At 39.1% G+C, this 9,736-nt stretch overlaps 1 non-coding gene across 1 annotated transcript; it reads right to left on the bottom strand.

Annotated features, from left to right (window-relative positions):
* Nucleotides 1–8,938: 8,938 nt before the first annotated feature.
* Nucleotides 8,939–9,046, bottom strand: LOC148578658 (small nucleolar RNA R71). Its single transcript, XR_015903898.1, has one exon. It is a non-coding gene; the product is annotated as a small nucleolar RNA R71 (small nucleolar RNA).
* Between the last annotated feature and the right edge of the window lie 690 nt (nucleotides 9,047–9,736).

Raw genomic sequence — 9,736 nt, 5'->3', positions numbered from 1 at the left:
TCAGAATGGACCATCCTGAACATATTCTATGATGGTCTGTCTGACTTATCAAAGATGTCATTGGACACCTCTGCAGGTGGATCCATTCACCTAAAGAAAACGCCTGCAGAAGCTCAAGAACTCATTGACATGGTTGCTAATAACCAGTTCATGTACACTTCTGAAAGGAATCCTGTGAGTAATGGGACGCCTATGAAGAAGGGAGTTCTTGAGATTGATACTCTGAATGCCATATTGGCTCAGAATAAAATATTGACTCAACAAGTCAATATGATTTCTCAGAGTCTGAATGGAATGCAAACTGCATCCAACAGTACTCAAGAGGCACCTTCTGAAGAAGAAGCCTATGATCCTGAGAACCCTGCAATAGCAGAGGTAAATTACTTAGGTGAACCTTATGGGAACACCTATAACTCATCATGGAGAAATCATCCAAATTTCTCATGGAAGGATCAAAAGCCTCAACAAGGCTTTAATAATGGTGGAAGAAACAGGTTTAACAATAATAAACCTTTTCCATCATCCACTCAGCAACAGACAGAGAACTCTGAACAAAATTCTTCTAATTTAGCAAACTTAGTCTCTGATCTATCTAAGGCCATTATAAGTTTCATGAATGAAACAAGGTCTTCCATTAGAAATCTGGAAGCACAAGTGGGCCAGCTGAGTAAAAGGATCACTGAAATCCCTCCCAGTACTCTCCCAAGCAATACAGAAGAGAACCCAAAAGGAGAGTGCAAGGCCATTGACATAAGCAAAATGGCCGAACCTACAAGGGGAGTGGAGGACGTGAATCCCCAAGAGGAAGACCTCCTGGGATGTCCAGTGATCCATAAGGAGCTTCCCTCTGAGGAACCAAAGGAATCTGAGGCTCATCTAGAGACCATAGAGATTCCATTGAACCTCCTTATGCCCTTCATGAGCTCTGATGAGTATTCCTCTTCTGAAGAGAATGAGGATGTCACTGAAGAGCAAACTGCCAAGTTTCTTGGTGCAATCATGAAGCTGAATGCCAAATTATTTGGTATTGAGACTTGGGAAGATGAACCTCCCCTGTTCACCAGTGAACTGAGTGATCTGGATCAACTGAGATTGCCTCAGAAGAAACAGGATCCTGGAAAGTTCCTAATACCTTGTACCATAGGCACCATGACATTCAGAGCATTGTGTGACCTTGGTTCAGGGATAAACCTCATGCCCCTCTCTGTAATAGAGAAACTGGGAATCTATGGGGTGCAAGCTGTTAAAATCTCATTAGAGATGACAGACAATTCAAGAAAACAGGCTTATGGACAAGTAGAGGACATATTAGTAAAGGTTGAGGGCCTTTACATCCCTGCTGATTTCATAGTCCTGGACACTGGAAAGGAAGAGGATGAATCCATCATCCTAGGAAGACCTTTCCTGGCCACAGCAAGAGCTGTGATTGATGTTGACAGAGGTGAAATAGTCCTTCAATGGAATGAGAACTCCCTTGTGCTTAAAACTCAAGGATCTCCCTCTGCCATCATGGAGAGGAAGCAGAAAAAGCTTCTCTCAAAGCAGAGTCAACCAGAGCCCCCACAGTCAAACTCTAAGTTTGGTGTTGGGCGGCCATATCCAAACTCTAAGTTTGGTGTTGAACTCCCATATCCAAACTCCAAGTTTGGTGTTGGAGAGTCTCAACAAAGCTCTGCACATCTGTGAGGCTCCATGAGAGCCCACTGTCAAGCTATTGACATTAAAGAAGCGCTTGTTGGGAGGCAACCCAATTTTTATTTATCTAACTATATCTTTCTAAGTTTTATGTCTTTATAGGTTCATGATCATGTGGAGCCACAAAATAAACAAAAAAAAATCAAAAATGGAATCAAAAACAGCAGAAGAAAAAAATCACACCCTGGAGGAGCATCTGTCTGGCGTTCAGCGCCAGAACAGAGCATGGTTCTGGCGCTGAACGCCCAAAATGGCAACATTCTGGCGCTGAACGCCCAGAACAAGCATGGTTCTGGCGTTCAACGCCAGAAATGGCACACAAATGGGCGCTGAACGCCCAAAATGGGCACCAACCTGGCGCTGAACGCCCAGAGTTGGGTGCAAAGGCATTTTTACATGCCTAAAGGGTGTAAGGTTGAAATCCTTGAACACCTCAGGATCTGTGGACCCCACAGGATCCACACCTACCTCCACTCACTTCTTCTCACCCTTCTTTCACACAACCCCATAAACACTCTTTCCCATAAACCCTTCACCAATCACCTCAATCTCTCCTCCCCATCACCTCTTCACCACTCACATCCATCCACTCTTCCCCATAAACCTACCTCATAAACCCCACCTACCTTCAAAATTCAAAACCAATTTCCCACCCAAACCCACCCATATGGCCGAACTTTAAACCCCCTCCCTTCCCTATATAAAGCTCTCCATTCTCCACCAAATTCACACAACACACTCCTCTTGGCCGAAACCATATCCCCCTCTCCCTCTCCTTCTTTCTTCTTCTTCTTCTTCTATTCTTTTGTTTATTGCTCGAGGGTGAGCAATATTCTAAGTTTGGTGTGGTAAAAGCATAGCTTTTTTTTGTTTCTCCATTACCATTGATGGCACCTAAGACCGGAGAATCCTCTAGAAGAGGGAAAGGGAAGACAAAAGCTTCCACATCCGAGTTATGGGAGATGGAAAGGTTCATCTCTAAAGCCCATCAAGACCACTTCTATGATGTTGTGGCCAAGAAGAAGGTGATCCCCGAGGTCCCCTTCCAACTCAAAAGAAATGAGTATCCGGAGATCCGACATGAGATTCAAAGAAGAGGTTGGGAAGTTCTAACAAAACCCATCCAACAAGTCGGCATCCTAATGGTTCAAGAGTTCTATGCCAATGCATGGATCACCAAGAACCATGATCAAAGTAAGAACCCGGATCCAAAGAACTATGTAACAATGGTTCGGGGAAAATACTTAGATTTTAGTCCGGAAAATGTGAGGTTGGCATTTAACTTGCCTATGATGCAAGGAGATGAACGCCCCTACACAAGAAGGGTCAACTTTGATCAAAGGTTGGACCAAGTCCTTATGGACATATGTGAGGAAAGAGCTCAATGGAAGATTGACTCCAAAGGCAAGCCGGTTCAACTGAGAAGATTGGACCTCAAGCCTGTAGCTAGAGGATGGTTGGAGTTCATTCAGTGCTCAATCATTCCCACTAGCAACCGGTCTGAAGTTACTATAGACCGGGCCATCATGATCCATAGTATCATGATTGGAGAAGAGGTGGAAGTTCATGAGATTATACCTCACGAACTCTACAAAATAGCTGACAAGTCCTCTCCCATGGCAAGGCTAGCTTTTCCTCATCTTATTTGCCATCTATGTTACTCAGCTGGAGCATTCATAGAAGGGGACATTCCTATTAAGGAAGACAAGCCCATCACTAAGAAAAAGATGGAGCAAGCAAGAGAGCCCACTCATGGAGCTCAAGAGGCGCAGGAAGCTCATCACCATGAGATCCCGGAGATGCCTCAAATGCATTTTCCTCCACAAAACTATTGGGAGCAAATCAATACCTCCCTAGAAGAATTGAGTTCCAACATGGGACAATTAAGGGTGGAACAGCAAGAGCACTCCGTCATCCTTCATGAAATAAGAGAAGATCAAAAAGCAATGAAGGAGGAGCAACAAAGACAAGGAAGAGACATAGAAGAGCTCAAGGACATCCTTGGTGCCTCAAGAAGGAAACGCCATCATCACTAAGGTGGACTCATTCCTTGTTCTTATTTCTTCTGTTTTTCGTTTTTTTTATGTTATGTGCTTATCTATGTTTGTGTTTTCATTACATGATCATTAGTAGTTAGTAACTATGTCTTAAAGTTATGAATGTCCTATGAATCCATCACCTCTCTTAAATGAAAAATGTTTTAATTCAAAAGAACAAGAAGTACATGAGTTTCGAATTTATCCTTGAACTTAGTTTAATTATATTGATGTGGTGACAATGCTTCTTGTTTTCTGAATGTATGCTTGAACAGTGCATATGTCTTTTGAAGTTGTTGTTTAAGAATGTTAAATATGTTGGCTCTTGAAAGAATGATGACTAGGAGACATGTTATTTGATAATCTGAAAAATCACAAAAAAATGATTCTTGAAGCAAGAAAAAGCAGCAAAGAACAAAGCTTGTATTCAAAAAAAAAAAAAAATAGGCGAAAAAAAATAGAAAGAAAAAGAAAAAGCAAGCAGAAAAAGCCAATATCCCTTAAAACCAAAAGGCAAGGGCAAAGCAAAAAAAAAAGAGTGTGCTTAAGAACCCTGGACACCTCTAATTGGGGACTTTGGCAAAGCTAAGTCACAATCTGAAAAGGTTCACCCAATTATGTGTCTGTGGCATTTATGTATCCGGTGGTAATACTGGAAAACAAAGTGCTTAGGGCCACGGCCAAGACTCATAAAATAAGCTGTGTTCAAGAATCATCATACTGAACTAGGAGAATCAATAACACTATCTGAACTCTGAGTTCCTATAGAAGCCAATCATTCTGAACTTCAATGGATAAAGTGAGATGCCAAAACTATTCAAGAGGCAAAAAGCTATAAGTCCCGCTCATCTGATTGAAGCTCTGTTTCATTGATAGTTTGGAATTTATAGTATATTCTCTTCTTTTTATCCTATTTGATTTCTAGTTGCTTGGGGACAAGCAACAATTTAAGTTTGGTGTTGTGATGAGCGGATAATTTATACGCTTTTTGGCATTGTTTTTAGTATGTTTTTAGTAGGATTTAGTCATTACTAGGGATGTTTTCATTAGTTTTTATGCTAAATTCACATTTCTGGACTTTACTATGAGTTTGTGTGTTTTTCTGTGATTTCAGTTATTTTCTGGCTGAAATTGAGGGACTTGAGCAGAAATCAGATTCAGAGGTTGAAGAAGGACTGCTGATGCTGTTGGATTCTGACCTCCCTGCACTCAAAGTGGATTTTCTGGAGCTACAGAACTCGAAATGGTGCTCTTCCAATTGCGTTGGAAAGTAGACATCCAGGGCTTTCCAGCAATATATAATAGTCCATACTTTGCCTAAGTTTAGACGACGTAAACCGGCGTTCAACGCCAGCTCTCTGCTCAATTCTGGAGTCCAGCGCCAGAAAGGAGCCAAAACCAGAGTTGAACGCCCAAACTGGCACTAAAACTGGCGTTCAACTCCACAAATGGCCTCTGCACGTGCAACACTTAAAGCTCAGCCCAGGCACACACCAAGTGGGCCCCAGAAGTGGATTTATGCACCAATTACTTACTCATGTAAACCCTAGTAGCTAGTTTGTTATAAATAGGACATTTTACTATTGTATTAGACATCTTTGGATTACCTTTTGATCCTTTGATCATCTTTGAGCGCATTGTTCTTAGATCAGAGGGGCTAGCCATCTCGGCCATGCCTGGACCTTCACTTATGTATTTTCATACGGTAGAGTTTCTACACTCCATAGATTAAGGTGTGGAGCTCTGCTGTTCCTCAAAGATTAATGCAAGTACTACTGTTTCTATTCAATTCATCTTGTTTCGCTTCTAAGATATTCATTCGCAGTTCAACCTGAATGTGATGAATGTGACAATCATCATCATTCCCTATGAACGCGTGCCTGACAGCCACTTCCGTTCTACATTAGACTGAATGATTATCTCTTAGATCTCCTAACCAGAATCTTCGTGGCGTAAGCTAGAATGATGGCGGCATTCAAGAGAATCCGGAAGGTCTAAACCTTGTCTGTGGTATTCCGAGTAGGATTCAATGAATGAATGACTGTGACGAGCTTCAAACTCGCGAGTGTGGGGCGTTAGTGACAGACGCAAAAGAATCAATGGATTCTATTCCGACATGATCGAGAACCGACGGATGAATAGCCATGCTGTGACAGAGCATGTTTGCATAGTATTCACAGAGAGGACAAGATGCAACCATTGACAAGGGTGATGCCTCCAGACGATTAGCCGTGCCGTGACAGGGCACTGGATCATTTTCCCGAGAGATGACCGAAAGTAGCCATTGACAATGGGATGCATTACATAAAGCCAGCCATGGAAAGGAGCAAGACTGATTGGATGAAGACAGCAGGAAAGCAGAGGTTCAGAGGAACGAAAGCATCTCCATACGCTTATCTGAAACTCTCACCAATGATTTACATAAGTACCTCTATCCCTATTCTATTATTTAAAATTCGAAAACATCATTATCCATTTATATCTGCCTGACTGAGAATTGCAAGGTGACTATTGCTTGCTTCATACCAACAATCTCCGTGGGATTCGACCCTTACTCACGTAAGGTATTACTTGGACGACCCAGTGCACTTGCTGGTTAGTTGTATCGAAGTTGTGACAATTATGTATTGAGATCAGAGCACCAAGTCTTTGGAGCCTTTAGACATCACAATTTCGTGCACCAAGTTTTTGGCGCCGTTGCCGGGGATTGTTCGAGTTTTCGGCAAGCTTTTGGTCCGGTAACATCAGTGCCAAGTTCGATCCGGCAACAGCACAAAGAGTTTGGCGCCGTTGCCGGGGATTGTTCGAGTTTGGACAACTAACGGTTCATCTTGTTGCTCATATTAGGTAATTTTCTTTTTTATTTTCAAAAATTTTTCAAAAATATTTCTAAAATTTTCTCATCTGCTTTCGAAAAAAAAAAATAAAAATGTTTTCAAAAAAAAAAAAAATTTATTCAAAATTTTTAAGAATGAATTCTAGTGTTTCATGAAGCATGTTGAAGCCTGGCTGGTTGTAAAGCCATGTCTAAATTCTCTTGGACTGAGGCTTCCACATGACAAAAAAGAAAACTTATATGCCTGATTTTTTACATGCTGAAGCTTGGCTGGCCATTGGCCATGTCTAGTGTTTTGGACTGGAGCTTTCATTGAAAGCTTGGCTGGCTAGTGAGCCATGTCTAATTCCTGGACTGAAGCTTTAGACTAACATGGCAAGATTCCTGGAATTCATATTAAAAATTTTGGAATCCTTATTTTTCTTTTTCATATAATTTTCGAAAAAAAATCCAAAAAAATTAGAAAATCATAAAAATAAAAAATATTTCATGTTTCTTGTTTGAGTCTTGAGTCATGTTATAAGTTTGGTGTCACTTGCATATGCATCTTGCATTTTTCGAAAATTTCATGCATTCATAGTGTTCTTCATGATCTTCAAGTTGTTCTTGGTAAGTCCTCTTGTTTGATCTTGATGATTTTTTGTTTGGTGTCTTTTCATGTTTTTCATATGCATTATTGAAATCTTAGTGTCTATACATGAAAGATTTCTAAGTTTGGTGTCTTGCATGTTTTCTTTGCATCAAAATTTTTCAAAATTTTGTTCTTGATGTTCATCTTGACATTCATAGTGTTCTTGGTGTTCATCTTGACATTCATAGCATTCTTGCATGCATCACATGTTTTGATCTAAAAATTTCATGCATTGCATCTTTTTAGTGTTTTTCTCTTGCATCATAAAAATTCAAAAATAAAAAAAAAAATATTTTTCCCTTTTTCTCTCATCAAATTCGAAAATTTGAGTTGACTTTTTCAAAAATTTTTAAAATCAAGTTGTTTCTTATGAGTCAAATCAAATTTTCAATTTGAAAATCTCATCTTTTTCAAAATCTTTTTCAAAAATCAAATCTTTTTCAAAATTCTTAGTTATTTTCGAAAATTCCAAAAATATTTTTCAAAAATCTTTTTCCTATTTTTATATAAAATTTTCGAAAATAACTTAATCAATTAATGTTTTGATTCAAAAATTTGAAGTTTGTTACTTGCTTGTTAAGAAAGATTCAAACTTTAAGTTCTAGAATCATATCTTGTGATTTCTTATGAATCAAGTCATTAATTGAGATTTTTAAAATCAAATCTTTTTCAAAACTAATTTCAATCATATCTTTTAAAAAAAAAATATCTTCTTATCTTATCTTTTTCAAAAATTTGATTTCAAAATATCTTTTCTAACTTCCTAACTTCTCACCCTTTCAAAATTTGTTTCAATTAACTAACTAACTTTTTGTTTGTTTCTTATCTTTTTCAAAACCACCTAACTAACTCTCTCTCTCTAATTTTCGAAAACATCCTTCCCCTTTTTCAAAATTTCTTTTTAATTAACTAATTATTTTATCTTTTTATTTGAATTTTCGAAAAACTACTAACCTTTTTCAAAAACAATTTTCAAAAATCACTAACTCTTTTTTTTTCAAAAATATTTTTCGAAAATTCTCTCTCCCTCTCATCTCCTTCTTATTATTTATCCATCTACTAACATCTCTTCCTCACATCATCACCAAATTCGAACCCCCTCTTCTATCTGTGTTCGAATTTCTTCTTTTCTTCTACTAACAATAAGGAACCTCTTTACTGTGACATAGAGGATTCCTCTTCTTTTCTTTTTCTCTCCTCTTTCTTATGAGCAGGGACAGAGAAAAAGGCATTCTTGTTGAAGCTGATCCAGAACCTGAAAGGACTCTGAAGAGAAAATTAAGAGAAGCTAAATTACAACAATCCAGAGACAACTTGATTGAAAATTTCGAACAAGTAAAGGAGATGGCAGCCGAACCCAACAATAATGCAAGGAGAATGCTTGGTGACTTTACTGCACCTAATTCCAATCTTTATGGAAGAAGCATCTCCATTCCTGCCATTGGAGCAAACAACTTTGAGCTGAAACCTCAATTAGTTTCTCTGATGCAGCAAAACTGCAAGTTTCATGGACTTCCATCTGAAGATCCCTTTCAGTTCTTAACTGAATTCTTGCAGATATGTGATACTGTTAAGACTAATGGAGTAGATCCTGAAGTCTACAGGCTCATGCTTTTCCCTTTTGCTGTAAGAGACAGAGCTAGAATATGGTTGGATTCTCAACCTAAAGACAGCCTGGACTCTTGGGATAAGCTGGTCAAGGCTTTCTTAGCCAAGTTCTTTCCTCCTCAAAAGCTTAGTAAGCTTAGAGTGGATGTTCAAACCTTCAAACAGAAGGATGGTGAATCCCTCTATGAAGCTTGGGAGAGATACAAAGGACTGACCAAAAAGTGTCCCTCTGACATGCTTTCAGAATGGACCATCCTGAACATATTCTATGATGGTCTGTCTGACTTATCAAAGATGTCATTGGACACCTCTGCAGGTGGATCCATTCACCTAAAGAAAACGCCTGCAGAAGCTCAAGAACTCATTGACATGGTTGCTAATAACCAGTTCATGTACACTTCTGAAAGGAATCCTGTGAGTAATGGGACGCCTATGAAGAAGGGAGTTCTTGAGATTGATACTCTGAATGCCATATTGGCTCAGAATAAAATATTGACTCAACAAGTCAATATGATTTCTCAGAGTCTGAATGGAATGCAAACTGCATCCAACAGTACTCAAGAGGCACCTTCTGAAGAAGAAGCCTATGATCCTGAGAACCCTGCAATAGCAGAGGTAAATTACTTAGGTGAACCTTATGGGAACACCTATAACTCATCATGGAGAAATCATCCAAATTTCTCATGGAAGGATCAAAAGCCTCAACAAGGCTTTAATAATGGTGGAAGAAACAGGTTTAACAATAATAAACCTTTTCCATCATCCACTCAGCAACAGACAGAGAACTCTGAACAAAATTCTTCTAATTTAGCAAACTTAGTCTCTGATCTATCTAAGGCCATTATAAGTTTCATGAATGAAACAAGGTCTTCCATTAGAAATCTGGAAGCACAAGTGGGCCAGCTGAGTAAAAGGATCACTGAAATCCCT

The sequence above is a fragment of the Arachis ipaensis genome, chromosome B1 (genome assembly GCF_059453495.1).
Source record: "Arachis ipaensis isolate K30076 ecotype BB chromosome B1, ASM5945349v1, whole genome shotgun sequence".
In the NCBI taxonomy this organism is placed as follows: Eukaryota; Viridiplantae; Streptophyta; class Magnoliopsida; order Fabales; family Fabaceae; genus Arachis; species Arachis ipaensis.
This window is presented reverse-complemented; position numbering and strand designations above follow the sequence as displayed.